Raw genomic sequence first — 21109 nt, forward strand, 5'->3', positions numbered from 1 at the left:
AAGGTGCTGCAAACACAATGTTAGAATATATTTCTAGATGATTCACAAAGATCTCGTGTATTATTCGCATGCGTTATTGAGGATCAATGATATCCTTGGGAACGATCACTAAATACAATTATTTCATTCCACCCACGCGTAATCATATTTGCAAGTCAATTTAAAATACATGGAAATAGAACAATAGATTTATCTGAAAAATCGAAAAAAGAAAAATCGTATTTCTTATTAATTATTTTATTTTTACATACGTAGTTTATATAGCTATATAAATATTAGATAAATACTAGAATTGATACAGGTATGATAAATACTAGAATTGATATTGATTACAGGCTATGAGAAATTATGCAATGATTATTTCTATCATTTTTGAAGTATAACTCTTGAAATATACGCTATATTCTTGAAGATAAAATTGTCAGAAGAATGCATACAGTTTAAAAAACAATTTATCAATCCATATCGATTATAAAATATTGACAAAATTGATAAATAAATATTCCACGGAATTATTTGTTTGTATATAAATCGTAAAGAAAAGTTAACCTTTTTTTATTCGTTTTTATCTTTCTGAATACTTTTTATTTAAGATAAAAAATCACGTAACCGCTGGTTTTATTTCACAATTTCTCAACTCAAGGAAATACTGTCATCTAGATTTGTTGTCTTCCGCGTACTCTCCTTCCCGATTAAAATTAGAGTAATTTAACCACGATGTTAATATCTCGAGTATACGTCGTTCCGTTATTCTCTAGGGAATCGTCTGAGAGTTTCGCGACATGCAATCATGGTTTCTCCGTGCGTTGCGTAGCACGCGACCGGATCGACTTAGATTTCTATGCGTAGAAACTCGAATCCTTTCGCGTCTTTCTCCATAACAGAGCGATTCTTAGCAAAGATTTAAGATTAAAATCGATCGTGGAGAGTGGCAACACGTTCGAATCCCCCCGCGAAAAGTTGACTGGAGGAGGAAACCTGGTGGAGATTTGACCAAATACAGAAAAAGGAGTTTCTCGAGTCTTCCTGTTCACGTCACCTCTAATCTCTTTCCTAATTTCTTTGCACCCAAGAATCCTCATTTTTAATTTATTTTCCACAAAGCAATTCCAAAAATAAAAAATTATTCTCAATGTCTAACTTCAAACCGCCAATTCAATTTTCAAATTAATTTGTTTAATTTGTTTCCTCGATTCCAAAAGAAAAAAAATCAATTTCCGATCTCTGATCTCGAAACGTTGTCTCGAACCAATTCCAATTTCAATTATTCAAATATCCACATCTGTTGGCAAATCAATTTCAAAATCAATCTAACCAAGAAAAAAAAAGAGAGAGAGAGAGAGAGAGAGAATTCTCGATCCAAACTCGTCTCTAATTTCAAAGCGCCATCGGCCATTTCAGAATTGTTGTTATGCAACAACAAGGGTGATAGAATCGATCGAGCACTGTGCTACCTGTTGTTTCGCGTGAGATAGATAACGGCTAAACTGTTGCCCGGTTGGAAATAGCTCATTCTGCAACAGGAACCGTTGTTGCATCCGTCACGGGCGCGTGGATTTTAACGACCGTTAGTTTGCAAACGAAGCTCGAAGATCGCTACAAGCGTTCGAGCGTTTTATCGAAAGAAGGATACACGATCATCGTGTATCATTTCCTTTTCCCCGTCTTCTTTTTTCTTTTTCTTTTTTTCTTCGAGCCATCTTCTAATTGGTTTAACTTTGAAAAAGTTAATTGGCTCGTTAATTGCAACCAATTAATTATAACGTTTCATCGAGGAGGAATACGCTTGCTCGGTGAGGATGAAAAGTGGCATTTTAGAGTCTATCGTTCTATCGTTCTTTCTCTCTTTTTTTTTCCTTTTTTTTTTTGAATTTTTTTGAACGATAATGAACGAATCAGTTGAAGAAATTTGTGTAGGATTTAAGATATAGCTTTATTCATTTACATTGAAAAATAGAAGAAGGGGTATATAGTTTGGATTTTCTTGAGTTTTATTTTATATCGAAAGATTTTTAATATTCTAAAATATTTTTAAAGATTTAATTGTAATAAGAAAAAATTATTTTTTCGTGTGAAATATATTTATAATCAGATTCTTTGAGCCTTATTTTTCAAAAAAGAAATTTCAATAAAAATTTAAATATATTTTCGGAATTAATAAAATTGATTAATGAATGGGGATTTGGGATATTTCCAGATTAAAAGATTAAAATCGTATTTCTGACAGGATTAATGACAGGATTAAGTGCAATTAACTTTTGGGAACAAGAATCAATTTCCGGTCAAAAGGATCCTGATTGGCGACAGGCCAACAATTCCGACTTGAGCACATTTGGCCTGTATGCAAAGGTCGTAATCGTGAAAGTATATTTCTTTCGAGATCTGGGCCATCGTGTCGAGTTTTCGATTTACCAGCAATTCAAAAAAAAAAAAAAAAAAAAAACTAAAAATTCTAGATGTTTTTTCAAATGACGCAGTGATTGTGCGTGCGCAATGGCGCGAAAAGAGTTGGAATTTTAAATATTTTTTGAATTCGGAATGACATTTTAACCATTTAGATTTTCTAAAATTAATTCTTAAATAAAAATTTCTTCCCTTTGATATTCCGATGATCCATATCTCTAATAATGATTTTTTGAAAGTAAGTAAAATTGTATCGAAGGATTCAATTAGTGGAAAATACAATAAAATAATTTTCACTTTTAAGAAAATATAATTAAATAATAAATAATATAATGTCTCTCGATAGAAAAGAAATAGAAAGAAATAGAAAGGAATTTTCCAATGATATAATTGGTTTTACTGTTAATTCTCATTAAGTCATACGTTCTCCTTGGTCACGTCTATTAACGTGTTTTATGGGCGGAAGTGTGTCGCCTTAAATACTTAAATCGAAAGTTGGAACGATTAGTCGCAAGAAAAATACTTGTGAAACATTTTTCTTCTTTGACGAAATAACTTTAGATTATTATCAATTATTATTTATAATTAAAATATCTTATGTTCGAATATTTTTACGACGAACAAAAATTGTTTAATTGTTAATATTGATTAATATTTATTTTTTTTAAAAAAAAACGAAGATATCAGGTGATTTTGTGAATAACATAAATTAAACGCTCATAATATTGAGCTTATTGAATCTTACAATCTTATATCTTTTTATCATTAGTATTAATAGATTGTCCTGCAATAATCTTCTATAAATATCGAAAAGTAAACATTGGTAAGTATTTTAGATAATAAGACAGACATAATTTCCTTTAGAAAATAAAATCTTCTTGTAAAGAAAATTTTTTTTAAAAATAATCATATTATGATATGTTTATCAAATTAAATTTTTCATCTATTCACATTATTCGCTTTTTTAACAAATTTTCATCAGATATAACTTTATCAAAAATATCGATCTTCCTAATAACTCAAGTGCAACAGTTGATTTTTTAAATTACAGATAATTTATTTAATCTTCTTCGATATTCTCCATTAAAACGATGTTCATTCTCAAATCCCCTCTTTGATATAACTCTCCATTACAACTTTTCCTAATTTTGCCACGATCTTCGTTCCTTTATTTCCACATCCATCGTAATAAAAGAAGACTCTGTACACGTAAAATATCCCTAATCTATTCATCACCATCACCCACGAGCGAGAGTTCATTAGCCAGGACCAAGTCGGTTGTCGTAGGTCAGCGATGCTCGACACGATCTTCCGGCATCGCTACGTGACTTACACCTATGCAGAGAGTTGAAGGTGTGCACGTTTTATCGTGGATCATGGATCGTTACACGGTGCGTATCGAGGCGAGCCGTAGAACGCGGAAAATACTCGTTTCGGTTAATAATAACGCAGTTGACTCGTCCAACTGCGGATATTAAATAAACGAAAATCCTCACCACAGTGGAGAGGCCACAGCTACAAAAGCAATTCAACGAGGCGTTTGTTGCAATACAATTAATCGCGAGGTATTTTGTCTTTGTAGATCGCTGCGATAACCGCGAAAGCGGATGAGATTGGATCGAACATTGCATTGTTAATTAGCGAGCTTCAAGGTTTCTTTTATAGGTGTTGAATGTAACTATGTTTGAATAATTATTGAAAATAGAATGGAAAATTGTATTTTTAAAGGAAGATTGAACGAGATATTTTTTTTTTCATTTCTTTTTTTTTTTTTTTTTGGAAACGTGATCCATCATGGAAATTAAGATATAGAAAATATTTTTGAAATATTTGTAAAATGAATTTTATTTGTAACGTTTGGTATAAAGGAATAGAAGTTGAATAGTTATGAAATAATTGTTCGGAAGAAATAGAAGAGAATGCAATATCCGAAGGCATGATAATTCTGAGAATATTTAATAGTGACGAGAAAAAAGAATGAAAAGGAAAGACATTCCTTGATTGTTATTTTTCTAATTTACATAAATATTTGCGAAACTTGGTAGTAAAGTGTCAAAAAATAAACGAATCGAATCGTAGTTTATTTTTAACACTTAGAAAGCTTAGTCATTTTTTCGCATTATGATAATTATTTGCGAAAAAATATTCAGTGAATATTTAACAACGATGACATCAGAATTCTTTTTTTTTTTTTCTAATCTATATACGTAGTAATTTATGAAACATTTTTTTTTCTTTTATAATATCCCACAATATTTAATAAATACTTATAAATATTTATCAATGATGAAAAATTTAAAAATAAAAATAAATCTAAAAGAAATATATTATATATTATACACGAGTAAACGAGTTATTGAACGCGATATGAAACGATATATATATAACGTAATTATGAATATAATGGGGAGCCAAATCCTCATTGTATGAAATCTGTTGTTTAAATATTGGTCTAATCGAATATCTTTATCGTTTGTGCATTCTATTAAGATCTCTATAATATTACGGTTTATTTGCTTTAATTAACTATTATTCCTATTATTAATACGAATAATAGATATTCTATTACTACGCGAATATCGCGAATGATTAAAATTTCAACGCGTACACATGATGAATTTTGTGAATTGATATCCTGATATATACATCGTACAATACAAATGAATATTCTGATATATGGAATAAACGAGTATTTCGAAATAAAATAATCGATACTGTTACTTATTCGAAGATGATAATATTTTCCTACCTCCTTTTCAATCATTCCTTCATCTGAATTATTAATTTTAATCCTATTTTGTTGTTAATGACAAAGTTGTAAAATAATTTTCCAACTATAGATATAGGAAAGAATCCATCATATTTTTTTCACAGAAAAAAAATCGAAAGATTTTTCTCAAAGTTAAAATATAATCTTCGTTATTTATCTCATCAAAATTAATAATAAACATACGTTTCCTACTTCTCTATCACATTATATATAATCATATAACATAATTACTCATATTAATAATCAAAAAAATAGATACGAATTTTAAAATACATAAATAACCCTATCTTAATCTTCTTCGATATATAATAAACACACGACATAATACTCACATCAAAGTGTCCAACCGTCTGAAAATCCCAAGGATAAAATAAATATCTGTATCAACACCGAATCGAGTCGAGATTAAAGGGAAGACACACAGGAGTGGTACGCGAGCCAAGACGAGGCCTCTGGAGCTGGAGCGCTACTAAACAACTGACTTTTATGCTGGAAGCTCGATGAGAGGACCGAGCATCGGTAGTAGTGGTATTGTGTGCGACACGTTCGCTAGGGAAGTGTACGAACCGGCAACGAATTCGTTCAAAACGACTTTCACTGGCCCCGTATATCCGTACACGGTCAACTTGCTTTTCTTGATGCCTTGGGCACCGTTTTCACTCACTTGGGAAAAACCCAACCTGGGTAATCGTTACCAGGGACCGCAATTAAGAGCATCCGCCATTGAGACCAGCTTAACCCCAGCTTTTCGCGGCAATTTGCATTTAACAGCGCGGCTGCTGTGCCAATTGTCACGAACGTGGACCATACCTACGTGTATGCTAATTTTCATTTCGTTGTAAATCTATTAATGCGCGGATGACTTTTAAAGAGGGTTGCTTTGAAGGTTGAAAGGTTTTTTTTTTTTTTTTGAGTCGATTTGCTTTGAAAGGATTTTTAAGTCGGTGTATGGTTTGAGGAGGATGAATGCGAGTTTTTTTTGACGTTTTTTTTTGGCTCGTGTTTAAGGTGGATGTATGAAGAGGAATTATGTAAGGGTGGTTTTATTTTTGTTTGGTTTGTGAAATAAATTAAAAGAAATTGTTTGTTCTTGTCTCGAAAGAAGACGATATTTTGATTGTATAAATAAAGAATATTATTATTCAACGTGAGATTTTTTTTTTTTATACGATAATAACAAATTGTATTATATGATTATTCGTATGATGAATTATATATAATGATTATTCAATTTTTCCAGTTTACATTTTGAATAAAAACTTAAATTTATTTATTTCTGACACGAAATGTAAGCATAAAATGGATAGTTAAATAATCTTAATGGATTCTTGACGTAAACTACCAGCAGCTATTAGTCTTATCTAATGAGCTTTCACTTTAAAACAAAAACGAAGTTGTTCTAAAATATGTTCTATACGATATAAATTTATAATTTTTCTTTTTCTTTTTTTTTTTTTTTTTAACGAAATAACGAATAAATCTTTCTCAAAGGATCAAAGAGTTAATGATCAAGAAATTAAATCAATCGTTAAAATAAAAATATCAAGATGTTTTAATTAATCAAAAACAATATTCTTAATTTTCTTCGATATCTCGAATCTTCATTTTATTTCTTATTATGAAGAAGAAAATAATACCTGACGAAACAATCAGTTTCACAGCCCATAAAATACCGCATAAACAATAAACGAATAAGTAACGAGCAAATAATCAGGCAAACAAAATGTCGAACAGCGCAAATCCCTGTCATCAATCAAAAGTGACGCAACAAGACGTGTTAATCTAAAGAAGAATATTACCGCAATGAGATGCAAACGAGAGAAAATACTCTCTCTCTCTCTCTCTCTCTCTATCAATACTTTCAGAGATGCGTTTTTCGTTTCCATTATTTCTTCATCCCTAACTGCAAGTATGCAGATGCGATGAGATCACTTCTCGAGTCTTCGAGATGATATCACTCGGATATCCAGGCAACCGGGTTGTAACGATTTGTTTACAAGCTTGAAATAATATCATCGAGTATTATTATTCTCGTTGCGTTTCACTACTCTTATTCACGACGATGGATCAACGACAATGTTACTTCTCACGCGGCCATTTAAGCTCCGAAGATAGAAATAAAAATTCGAATATTTCGAATTCGTCGGTCTCGTTGTTGTTTCAAAATGCAGATTTCCCTGATGATAGCTTTCGATGATAGTTGTTTATTATACGGGTCGCTTATTAGCATAGAGATTATGTATTTAATGCGGGGGAGGGGGAGGGAAAAACATTGGATGGATATCCTTTTTTCGTAAGAATTTCGAATAAAATTGTCCTTCGTGTATTTTTATAAATAGATTGCCGAGGATTGAATGGGAAGAATTTAAAAAGGAAAGAATTTATAAAGAATCGTGTATAATACGCAAGAGAACGAATAGAAATATTCAAGAGACGGATCTCAATTTTCTCTATAATCTTGTATCGATTATATCGAGAAGATTCCTTGAGAAATTATTATAAATGATAAACTACATTATTATAAATGATTACTATTTTCTGATGTGATTTATATGTGTTTCGAAACTTGACATTTTACAATTCGTGAATGTGTCGCGAGGAATGCGAAAAACGTGGAAACGATGCATCATTTATCTATCTATAATATTATTTATAAACGACGTTTGGGAAGAGTGCATTAACTCAATAAATCTATTATTAGTACCTAATCGCGTAACGGAGAACGAAATTAAACGTTTGAAGAATGGCCAAATGAAGATACCGCAAGGTGTAATGACAAATAGCCGTCTTCGATTCGTTTAATAAACAAAAGAATAAATGCATCAAAAATACGTAAAATATTCTTATCCAATTCAATTCTCGTTACACTTACGCTTGAAAACAAATTTACTTAACAAAAATTTAAAAGATCATGATTCAATTCGATTCCAATTCGTATATATAATTTTCACGAAAGCTGACTTATTCAATAAAGAAAAACGAAAAATCCTGAGAGAGGAATTAACTTGGATTTATCTTCGAATTTTACCATATTTTATCAAAGTGTTCACGAGTAAAAAAAAAAGAAAAAAGAAAAAAAAATTGAAAGTTTCAAGACATTTTCTCATCTCCATCAACGAATGCAAATTCTTCTGTTCTTCCCCTCCCCTCCACAGGAAAGTGGAAAGTGGTCGAAACGATGAACAATTTGCAATTGCAAACGTGAGAATCGGGTTGGCTAAGGCCGATTCCAAATAAACGAAAGAGATGGAAACGAAAGAGGGGCATTGTCCGAGGTGAATTTTCAAGAAACTTCGTTTCTCTTTGCTCCACGTGAAAAATCGTGGAACGCGTACCGGAGTTGAACAGTACGTTTCTTTCACGTACACGCGTTTTTAAAAATATTTTTAACGAGATTTTTTTTTCTTTTTCTTATTACTTATTACTCTCGATATCGATCGTTTCCACCCACGATTGGTTGCTTCGTGACGGTAAATTATAGCCATATAGGTTGAAATGTCATTTTAAATGCCATCATGTTCAGTTTATTCGCGTCATTACGATGATAACTAATAACAAGTATTACGTTTCGCAGAAGAAAAGACCGGCTTGCGTGAAGGGTTTTATTGAAATTGGATGGATGGATGGAATCAAGTGTGTTTTGTTGCATAGGTATGCTTACATATAGAGATAATATTTTCTTCTTCGTGTAAATATATATTTGTTCAATAAAATAAGAAGAGATGAAAGATTTATTAAATATGAAATTAACTCGTTTTTAGATTTATAACATTTAAATTATAGTGCAATTTATAAATGGAATTATTTTCAATAATTTCTTTTGAATTATAATTATTTTGGATGATTGTAACGCGATAAAAATACATTGGGAAAATAATTATATTCTTGAATGAAGTTTATTGATTAAGATTCAATAAAGGAAGAGTTAAAAATAGAGGAGACAAGAAGCCTATAAAGTGCAAAATTAACTCGTGGATTTATTTATATTCATTGTTAACATTCATTGTATAACTTCAATGATACCTTTTAATAGTTCCATTATCGATTATGCTATTTATGTATTGTGTGTGTATGTGTGTGTGTGTTTTTTTAAAAATATTTATATATAATATTTGAAGATTATATACAAATTTATTAAACCTGATTAAAAATTGAACTGTATTTCATTAGTATTATATTATCGGAAACCATGGGCGAAATTTAAAATTAATTAACCGAATAAATGTATATGTATGTATTTATTCGTCAAATTTATTCATCGAATGAATTTCATCATTCTTAATACGCTTATTTATATGCAGAAAATCACGCTCGATTGAAATTCAATTGTCATTCACTTCATTTTGAATAAAGAAGATATAAGATATTTTCATTTTTATAATAATCAAAGAAGAAATTCAATGGATGAAACTTTATTAATAACGATATCGATAATATAGATAATAATTACAGATTAATCGTTTTATTTTCCAAACTACTTATTTTATCATCACCACATACAATAACGCATCATCAACAATACAACATTTCATTTCCAAAAAAAAAACAAACAAACATTGAACCTTCTCATCACTTTTTAACAACCCCGATAAAACATTTATTGCTTTTATTCCACCCATGCAACATTTATTGTCAACCCATTTTCCATGCATCTGTGACGTTATTAGGAATAATATCCTTGTTTTCCTTTCCTCAAAAAAGGAAAAAAGGAAAAAGAGAATAGCACCGTTTCCCAATTCACGGCGCTTTTTTTTTTTTTTTTTTTTTTTTTTTTTTTTTTTTTACATGAAACACCAACCCGGCTCCAGAATGCCGGTTAATTAATTGCACGTGGCAATGCAAACAACAATACGTCGTAACGAAACCGGAGGGAAAAGTACACGCGAGTGACCTTTTCACGAGTTAGTTTCCCACGCGTGGGTGGCAAACTGGTCCAGTGATCGTGATCACAGGCCGAGCAGAAGCTTGTGTGCCTGTTCAACGATGAAATTTATCGGAACCAACGAGCCTCGATTCGATTCGAACGATTTAAATGATCGGGTATCGTTTAATCGATCGAACGAGCCGGAGTTTGATAAAAAAAATTATTCGGTGCTTTATTTTCTTTCCTTTTTTTTTATTCAGAGTTGCGTGAAAAAGGAATTTTTTATTTTTCTTCTGTATTTTGAAATTTTTACTTATTATTAAAATTCTGAATAATAGAAGAACTACTTCTTCTAAAGGAATAAATTCTTCATACTTTTAAAAGAGATATTGAAACAGTGTAGTTACAAAAGAGAATAACAAGTAATTTTCCCTGTCTACTACTTGATAATCGAGATTTTCGTTTACTACAAAAGAAGAAAGTGTGGGAAAGTATTTCTAAATCGGAGAAGATAAACTTTAAAATGACAACGAACTATTATCAAACTTGAAGAACGGCTTGAGAATTAAACCAGTTTAGAAACAAAAAGAAAAAAAATACATCACAATATCGTGCAATAATAGAATCTTCTCTCTAACTCAAAAAAGAAAAAAAGAAAATCTATAAATCTATCAACAATCGTATTATCCATCTCACCCAAAAATCGAACGAAAACTTGTTCCCTCCGCTCCTTCAACTCGAGTCACTCTCAAGAAAAAACTTCGATACGTGACGAATGATCGAACGATCACGAGAATCTAATCGTCACTCAGCCCTCTCGGCGACATTAGACACTTCGGCCAACGCATTCTCAGGGTCTATTAATTTCGTCCACAAGGAAGGAGAGAGAGGGAGGGTGTCCACGTAGACGCATAACGAATGAGATGAGGGTTCCGAGATGGATTTCGGCGGCGGAATACGGAGCAAGGCTTTTCGCGTTCGATACCCGCGCGTGTTCAATGCTAAGCTGAAATGTGAAAATACTGGCGACACAGGCGTGCCATTAACCCAAAAAATTCGATCTCTATCCGTGCGGACGTGCGGCGGATAAACGAGCGAAATGTCGAGTCGAAGGTGCAGCTTTCCATCACCCGAGTCCCTTTCGACCCGATTGAAATATGATGCGACGCGAGGGGATCACAAATCAGGGGTCAGCAGGAGAGAAATTTACAAGTTATCTCCACGCGTTTAATAATAATTTATTTGGATCATCTTTCTTTCGCTCGAAATTTGGAAGAGTAATCGGATGTAAAAATTAGAATTCGTATTTGGTTTAATATCAACGTTGCGCGTCATTCAAAGAAATCGTACGATCTTTTGTTAGTTTTTGCTTTTTTTAAATCATGGTATTATATTTTATTTGGTGATATGTATTTTTTTTTAAATTTATCATAGATTAAAAATTACCGCGATTATCGTGACCAAAGAGCGATTGTTAATTATTAACAATTGAATTTTGCATTCTTCTCTCGAAATGCAAATAGAATGCAGGAATTATATTACGTTGGGATCGATATGACATAACAATTAAGGTTTTATAAGATGAGTATTTAATACTACGTAATAATATCTCGTTCAATAGTTAATAGAATGAAATATCGCGAAACATCGGAACATGGAATAATGAACGGAATTGAATTGGGAAACGGATTCCATTCGTGCGGGGAAATCGGATCGCGCGTGAATTCCACGGATTTTTGGTTTTCTGCAAACTTCAATTAGATATTTACACGAATGATTCTTTGGCATCTCCTCTTGCATAACCATATTTCCACTCGAAATTTCCACTCCAAACATTTGTAAATTTGCAAATTTCAATTGTTGAAATTATTTTTCGTAAATTTATGCGAAATAGAAAGGATTAAACGTCGAAAAGAAAGATCAGCCGTCAACAAATCTTCGAAAGTATACAATCAAGTGTGTTTTGTTGCATAGAAATTCTGCTTAGATATAGAGATAATATTTTCTTCTTCATAAATATATATTTATTCAATAAAATAAGAAGAGATGAAAGATTTATTAAACACGAAATTAACTCGTTTTAGATTTATACTTTGACCAATTTTAGATATTATATTTTTTACCAATTAAATCTTATCATTAATTAATCTTAATAACCTTCATTAATTTCGTAAAAATATACCTCTAAAAAATATTTATTAATATTTAATACAATACAATACACTATGAGCCTCGTATGGACCAAATTTCCCACACCATGATCAAAGCAAGCAAAGGAAAAAAAAAAAAAAAGAAAAATATTTTCGATCCACAGACAAAAGAAGAAAAAAAGAAATACCGCGGCTAAAGAAATTATATCTGCGCCACGTCGTCGTCCCCGAAAGGGAACACGAGCCCGCAAGGCAAGAAAAATGACTCGACCTCGGTTAGCCCACGGCCAAAACACGACAAAGAACGAAATGTGTCCCCTCCCGTGTTCTCGCGTGGCTGGTTGGCAAAGCTTGGAAACACTTGCGACGCGCCGTGAATTTTATTATTTTCTTCCTCCCCCCCTCGTTTTATCGCGGCTCGAATTCATCGCGCGGCGAACGATACCTGGAAGCGTATTCGTGGTGCGGGCCGCCGATAATGGAAGCAAACTTCCGCCGCGTGAAGGTAAGGTGGGGCGAGGGAAAGAAGGAAATTTCCATTGTAGTCAAAGGCCAATCGAAACTTTTATTGTAGTCGCAGAGGGGCACCAGCAGCTCGAGAGAGGCGAATGGGATGATTCGATCGATCGTGCGTGCGTGTGCGGATGGGTTTATCGCTTTTCACGAAAGGAAGAAAAAGCAGTGGGATGAATATTTATCGTCGTTTATATATCGTAGGATGGTTTGGTAAGTTGAAAAAAAAATGGGAGGAGGAATTGAAAGAAAGAGTTGGCGTATCTATTGTTTGACAACGTACGCGTTTTATTCGATATTTTATCATGATTTTAGGATAGGAAGAATGGTGAAGGAGTGAATTTGAAATCTGTGATGTGTAAATTATGCATATTAAGGGTACAGAAGGGTTTTGATAGTAAGAGGTAACATTGATGAATTTCTTATTTCTTTTTCTTTTTTTTCAGAAATATCGAATTGTAGAATAATAATGTTCTAATCGAATTCGAAAAGGGAAACAGCAGTTTCTTTGCTTGAAACTAGTAGATTTCACGAACCATTATACGATAGTCACGAATGTCAGAGATAAATGTGCGCGTGATGTACACCGAGAATGAGAAATTTATGCAAATGTTTCACCAACTGAATGTCAATGATACAAACCTAACCCACTGCTCCACATAACGTTGTACATCCATTTGCTTCCATTATTCGTGCCCCATTACACGAAAACGCATAAATTATCGCCGATTCATCCCCATCAGGGATAAATCAGTCAACCCAATGCTTCTTCTCTAAGTTCTTCCAATTACGCGATTACTCCAATCCCTTTCGTTTTCAGAAAGATTTCGAAGATTCTTCTCTTTCAAATTAATTATCGACCCACCGTTTCCCAAAAAGCGCATGATAAAGTAACAAATAAACATTTCAAGGAACCCAATTCCTCGAATTCGAATAACCGCGCTATAAACTGAAGTTCGTAATCGTAAATCGTCGAAAACAGGGCGAGATTTTGTTTAGTCTCGATTTACATTTACTCTCGAAACGCTTTTCAATCGAAAATCATCGGATGGAGAAATTCAATTTTCGACTTTGGAAATGTCGAAGTTGTAAAAAAAAAAAAAAATATATATCGTAAACGAATCGGCGAATCATCTTCCCTCCTCGATCGCAGCAATTTCCGTGATCGATTCGCCGACCAAAGCTCCGGCTCCTGTGATTCGTTGGCTAACGAGTTGGCTAAATTTAAATCGGATCGACACCCTGGATTATTTATGTCCAACCCAGATCGACGACAGAAACTCTTGCACCCATTGCACTCGCTCCGTTGTTGATTTCTTCTATTATTCTATTTAAACTTTGAACATACTCCACGCGCTTCCGGCTTGATACATCGAGAACATTCGACGAGGATTTTCGAGACGAGCGAACAACGCTTCATGAAAAATTAAAAAAATATTTTTTAATGGAAAAAATATATCAAACGTAAAATATATTTGATCGATCGAGATTTTACATAGATTTTTGTCTAATCGTGTTTAAATTTCATTCCTTTTTTTTTTTTTTTTTTTTTAATTTGGAATTGAAAATAAATATTCGTAGTTTAATGGATTAATCTCGCGTGGTATTAAATTGTTTAAATCCTCGTTAAGGGGCAGATAAATAGAACGAGGTTATGAGAAAAGGAAAATAATGCAAAGATGGACCATGTGCGTTTCCAACATTTATACACTTCCCTTTAAGCCTTTAAAATATGGCCTTTTTCGTTGATATTCACCACACCTCGTGTCGTAAATATCCCATTACACGAGTCAATAACAATTGAATTTACGATGTATTTTCCGTTAAAGAAAAAAAGAGACTTCGAGACTCTTTTTCTCTTCTTTTCAAATAATTCACATATAGTAAATATATATAATTATTGGCCACCGGTTTCAACTTTTCTATCACTAAACACCGTCAAAATATATTAATTATCCTATCCTCTCGTTTTTATCAAAATTAATTTTAATTAATATTTATATTTTTATTAAAACTTCCTCCTCGCTTATTAAAACATCCTCCCCCTTAATCTTTTAGAAGCGATCTTCGAAAGCATCGACCTACGTTAAGTATTTTATAAAAAGAAGAAGAAGGAAGATTTCGCCGTGATTCTTTTTTTACCTCGCGAAACGCGGTGACATTCGGAACGAAGTAGGGAAGTACGGGGTATTCTCATCGTCCAAGGTCGCGCACAATCTGAAAATATCTCCAGTGAATCGATCCAGCGGCGAGTCGAAATAGCGCCCACTGTTCGCGGATGTATTTTTACGAAACGGGAGTCGTAAAGGGGGATGGAAACAGCGGCTCTTTTACCGGGATAGAAAAGATCAAAGACCCGAAGGAAGAGGATCTTCTCTCTTCGTCACGTGTTACGTCTCTCGATGTCTACGCCTCGTAAGCAAACACCAGACCGGCAAAAGAAGTTTTCAAAATTGAAAATTGATTCCCGAGTGTTCGTTAGAAAAGAATAAACTCTCTTGTTCTGAATAGAATAGAGTCAAAACAATGTTTTTATTTCTTTAATTTAAGTTTATGTTCGAAATATGGAAAGAATTTTTTTCAAATTTTTAAGAAATTTTTCTCTTTAATTATTCTCTTTAATTATTCTCTTTAATCCTCACTGATAAAGATTTCTTCTTTAACTTGTGTTCTAACTTGTGTTTTAGGGATGGAGAAGACAGGGATGAAACGAAGGGTAATCAAGTAAAAAAAATATCTAAATGACATATATTTAAAAACTTGTCTGATATAAAACTTTTCTTAGAAATAATAATCTTCTTAATGAACCAAGAAGAAAAAGAAAAACGTGAAAAAGATTTTCTCAAAAAAGTCCCGACAACGAAGTCATTGGCACTCAATCAATGGCAAACAATGGAAAGAAGCAAGGAGTACATCGAGGCCATCACAGAGTTGCACGGAGGCTGTGAAACATTCTCGAGCAAATAAACGGTGCAACGGTTTATTCCTCTCTCACATCTCCTCGTCTCAAACGCGAGGAGATCAAAGTTTCAGAGAATCTTGCGCACCGTCGAGATGGAAAGAATTATAATAACCTTAAGAATTATAATCGCCTTTCGAAATGGCGGGACACTCTCGTTAGCGAATAATTCCTCTCTCTCTCTCTCTCTCTCTCTCTCTCATCGAGGAAGAAAATGAAAGGAAAGAAAGAAGGAAGGATCCTCGCCGAGCACAGCTTTAACTCGGAATCGTTCTCCAGGGATCGTCGAATGTTCCTCGGATAAAAATCCACCCCCTTCTCCCCCCCAATATAAACCTGCTCGTATTTTTAACGCTCGAAAACGTGAACGAAACGCTTTCCACGTTCAACAATCCGGCAGCAGCTGGCTCCGCTTTATTTTTTCATCGGCCTGTAGCGTCAATATTATTATTGGCCATCGAAGAAATTCTTCGCCAGATTTTCTTCGTGCCGGCCGTCGAAAACGGGTCCAAATATCGCCATCTTGCTCCACTCTCGTTCCCAAGTATCCAGGTACATCGATGCTCGAATATTCGTTAGGGAAGATATATATTATAAGAAGATTATATTATCGTTGAAAATTCGGGGAAACAACGAGGAAATTTTATTCCTTTTTTAAAAAAAAAATACGCATAGAAAAAGGTTCGAATGGTTTGAAGTCAGATAAGGAATTCTACGAAATCAAATTGATTATATTATTTCACTTATGAATCAAAGAATGATTTTTCACCGACAAAAGTTTCTTCTTTAACTTGTGTTTTAGGGATGGAAAAGACAGGGATGAATTAAGTAAAAAAAATGTGCAAATGACAATCGGGAGAAAAAGCGAAACGCACACCACGACGAGAGCCAAAGAAATCGGTGCCAAAGGTGTCGATGCGTGCCAACAGGTCTAAACCTTGTAACCGGTGTCGAATTAACGAATTATCCGCCGATAATTTATCACTGTAAAGAGGGATCCGCCCTTCTTTCGACGATCCGAACTCGAGAGATGAATCGTGACGAGGGAAGAGAGAAAAAGAAAAAAAGAAAATGCGGAGACGAGACAAGATGTATGCACGTAAATTCGATTGCGCAACACGGTTTCTTTCTTTCTCTTCATTTCTCCCCGAGTGTTATTTCTGTGCCCGTGAGTTTCACTGCCAGATGTCATGCGCTTTGACGTACCCCGAGGAACCGTCGCGGAAAATCGCGCGCGTGCTTCTCCCCCGCATTGTTTTTTTTTTTTTTTTTTTTTTTTTTTTGCAAGAAGAAGAGATGGACACGTTTAAGGCTCGTTATATATAGGGAATGCATGTTGGAATGTATGTTCCGCGCGATTATTTGCGAAAATATCTATCTTTTTGGGTTTTAGGCGAGAGAGGGAGAGGATTGAGAAATCGGAGTTGATCCGAGGGTGATTCGACGAAGGAAAAAAGGAAAAAGGAAAAAAAGGAAAAGGAAGAAAAGGAAAGGAAAAAAATATAAATGATTGGTTGAATGCAGCAGAGATGGAGGCAAGTTGTTAAGTTATTGTTGATAATTTACTTTTTTTTTGCAAAGCAATTCTCAATTTTTGTATCTAATTTTGATAGATATCTTTTAATTTTTTATAGGAAATTTGATATTTCTTTTTTTTTTAAATTGCCAGTTAAGAAAATTTAGAGAGATTAGTTTTAGATTTTTGTGTGTTATTTTGAAGGAAATCTATTTTGGATTTTACATTCGAGATGTAAAATATTGGAAATAGAGTTTTGGGAGTATTGAAAGTTCAACGAAACTGTTAAATTCAATAAGAATTGTTTGTAGATACGTATAAGCTAATAGTTCATCTTGATATGCTAAATTGAAATTTTAAAGACATTTATACTTCTTCAAAATTATTATTTTTCTTTTTCAAAAGAATAATCCGACATAAACGGAGGAATAAACTGTCTGGTAATAATTCTCTCGTTAAAGACATAACTATAACAGCATAGAAGATTGCGTGTTTCGAGTAACAGCGAAAGACTTATAACATAGTAATATACTTCCCTGAATCGTAAACACTCAATTTCTCTCTTCACAAAATGTAAACGAAAATTAATTCCTCTTACGTATATTGCAAAACGTAAATCTTAATTACTCTTGATAAATCCACCATAGGATATTTAAAACAATAATGCAAATAATGGAAATTATGTTTCATCCAAACGATCTGGAATAATCGACCGTTCTTCTAATTTTTAAACGATAAAATTTCGAGTTGTATCTCCTTGTTTATATATTCGGGGAAGGGAAAAGATTAGTAAGATTATTTGTAACGCTGTTGCCTTGAAATATGGCACGCAGATGATGGAGCTTAAGCCGATCGCAATGAGCATTTAAGATGCATCCCGCTTGCATGCCAAAATACCTAAGAGATGAAATGACAAGCGACATCCGTCGTTGTCGATTCAAAAAATTGGCTAACAAATTCGTATCTGTTGAAAAATCGATACATCATGGAGGGTTCCATCATCTTTCAAACAAAAGCTCTTTACTCTCCCTCAGAGTAAACAAATATTACTTATCACATTTTTCAATTACTTTTGTCACAAATAATTAGATTTTTCAGTGGTGGGATACTTTTCTTTCTTTCTTTTTTTTTCAAACGATGAAATTTTAGTTTGTTTCATAATTTTGTGGACGGGCTTAAAACCGGTTTAATTATAACTAATTCAACAAAGCAATAGGAATAGTCGAGTCATCTGTATTTTAGTACCAGACCATTATATTCCACTAAAGCATTTACGACATTGCCCAACTATCTCTCTACTCAAAGTGTCTTGCTCCTTGGATATTTCATTTGAATTTTATTTTTCACTCGTTCGTGCAATCTCGAAGGTTTAAACGTCGTTCGAACAAAACAAAAATGAATATTTCTCGTTCATTATTAATTATTTATAGAACGTATTTTTATATAACGTTATTTAGATCGATGAATTACGTTAAAAAAATATTCTTCCTTTTTACAACGAGACTGAAAAACTCGAGTGCATTTCGCATATATCTCATTTTATACCACGAATAATACATCATAAATCAAAAATAATAGATACGATCTCCTGTCACGTTTGAAAGGGGAAGATTTACATAAATGCAACAGAAACGACATATCCCAATCGATACATAATTTCTTGTGCAAAATTTCACGAAAAGTCTAGGAGGACTTTTGTTTGGCAGCCGCCCCAAAAACATGTGCAAAGCTAAAAAATCGTCGACGCGATATAAAAAAAGAAAAAAATATCCCTGTCGTTATTTTCTATCATAACACTTCCCGATTCATTATTTCGCAATACTCGAAAATTTTACTCGCCTAAAAATAACCACTAACGAAACTATTCGAAAATTATATTACTCCCAAACAATTCGATAATACAATCAAACTCGACCGTGCTGCATTTCAATCACTTTTCAAAAACTCTCAAGTTTCAAGAAGAATAAAACTCTCTTCTTTGTATGATTAAGAAACAGACGAATTCACAATATCCCCTTCGATCTTCCTTTCCGCAATTCTAAAATCAACCGCAAACGAATCCCACAAACGATCGCGTGGCGCTAACACGTTCAAAGCATCCGCTGTTCATTAAACGGGGCACGAAATAGCCCCAACTATTTCACCAGGCTGTCCCGTAATAGCGACGTCGTCCACATGGAATAATGCAAGCGCGTATTCGTCAGGCCGCAAGATTCCATCGCGGAAGGTGAATGTTAGCGCGCGCGGACGGCCATTTATCTCGTTCAGCCACGCATGCCCGTCGCTCTCCATTTCGTCGAAAGCCCGTCGTCCACCGCCATGCAGGGCCAACGTAACTATAATAATAACAACGTACGCGTTTCTTCTTCGTTTCTCGCGCGAAGAAATCCGAAAGAAATCTTGGCGGGAATCGCCAAGAAGAGCGCTCGAATTTTATCGATATGAAAGAAAGATGGACAGCTTTTTGAAAATAATAGTAAAGAAAAAATTCAAAGAGAAACAAGAAATTGCAAGAAAGTCTCCGTTTCTTTTTTTTTTAAAAAACAAAGACGAGGAATTCGTTGTCCTAAAATCTTGGGTAAAATCCTTCCATTAAATCTCTACCAAGTTAGTTCTCGCCTAAATATTATTCTGGATTTCCACTACTATTCCATTCTCGAATCACGACTATATTTCAAACCCCTCCCAACTTTATCCCCGAACCGTAACTTACGAAGAATTCTCCATCCAAGAGTCCCCATCGCGAAGCTCGAGCCAGCCATCAATCACTTTCACGGCGTCCCCTACCCCTATCTTATCTATTCCAAGGAAAAGGCGCGTATATACGATCCAAAATTGAAACATCGATCAGTTAAAAATAAACTTTGCTTATAACGAATCCTGTTTATAAAATAATTCGATTATTTTGAACAATAAATTTATGTATTATGGCCATCTTTTAACTCCAATTAAAATAGAAAATTTTACATCTCTCACGTGCATCTGACACGTTCGATGGCCGAGTAAAAGAAACGTGTCATTTACCAGGAAAGGAGCGGTTCCAAAGGGGATTCATAGCCGCTGTGATAATTAAGCCGCGTTGTGATGCATCGTTTCCCGCTCGACGATGCATCATCCGCGCGGATGACAAACGGATTCGTGGGATGAAATTCTAGAATTCTGGAGACAGAAGGAAAGAACGGAATGTGAACGAAAGGAATCCCCGAGAAAAGGATCATTTATATATCATATCATCGATGATAAAAGGAGATGAATTCGTAAACGAGGGGAGAATGTTATAATCGGTTGTAAATTTTTACCAGGAATGGAATAAAATTATTTGGAGTCGAGAAAATTGATATTTTCGAACAGACAGAATTTTTTTCTAACACTGCTCCCAACTACTAAAATTTTCTCTTGAAACAACATGACTATTATTATTACGTTCTATCGTTTCTTAGAAGTGTCTTATTTTTTTGAACGTATATAATTTATTTGACACGGGTTAAAAATGATCCAGACACTGTGCCATTTGTTCAACGTTTCTACGTGTCATTCCAGATACTCTTTTTTAAAGGAATCTCGAATAATTTTAGAAAATCTTATTAAGCAAGCGGAGCAATTTTTTCTATCCAACTTGCCTTAACGATAATTAGAAAAAGAAACTTGAAAGTGTCGTTTTAATATCTGGATTGGATTATTAAGTTGATTGAACGAACGATTATTCCATTAAAATGGGCCATTGAATATATTAAATATATTAAAGCTATTTTGTTACTCAGTTTCCACGATATCAATTTTCTATCCACGGTTTAATGATGGCGAGATCAAATATCAAGTACAACGACCCGTGGTGCAAGGTTATTCGAGGCCATTCAAGGTATCCGTCATGCTCTAAAAGTCGCTTCTACGTCTGACCACAAGCGGCATCGTTCTACTGTCGCGGCCTGAATTT

General features: G+C 33.8%; 1 protein-coding gene across 12 annotated transcripts in view; it reads right to left on the reverse strand.

Annotated features, from left to right (window-relative positions):
* LOC122716310 (tropomodulin) overlaps nt 1-21109 on the reverse strand; it is a 161113-nt gene that overhangs the window by 104541 nt on the left and 35463 nt on the right. The window contains exon 1 of one of the 12 annotated variants that reach the window (XM_043939256.1): nt 5506-5634. The exons of the other annotated variants lie outside the window; for them this stretch is intronic. The gene's annotated coding sequence lies outside the window, so the exon portion shown is untranslated. Of the gene's footprint in view, nt 1-5505; nt 5635-21109 lie in introns of those variants that run through there. 12 annotated transcript variants of the gene reach the window in all.

The sequence above is a fragment of the Apis laboriosa genome, unplaced genomic scaffold, assembly GCF_014066325.1.
Source record: "Apis laboriosa isolate Shangri-la unplaced genomic scaffold, ASM1406632v1 scaffold43_cov150, whole genome shotgun sequence".
Lineage (NCBI taxonomy): Eukaryota > Metazoa > Arthropoda > Insecta > Hymenoptera > Apidae > Apis > Apis laboriosa.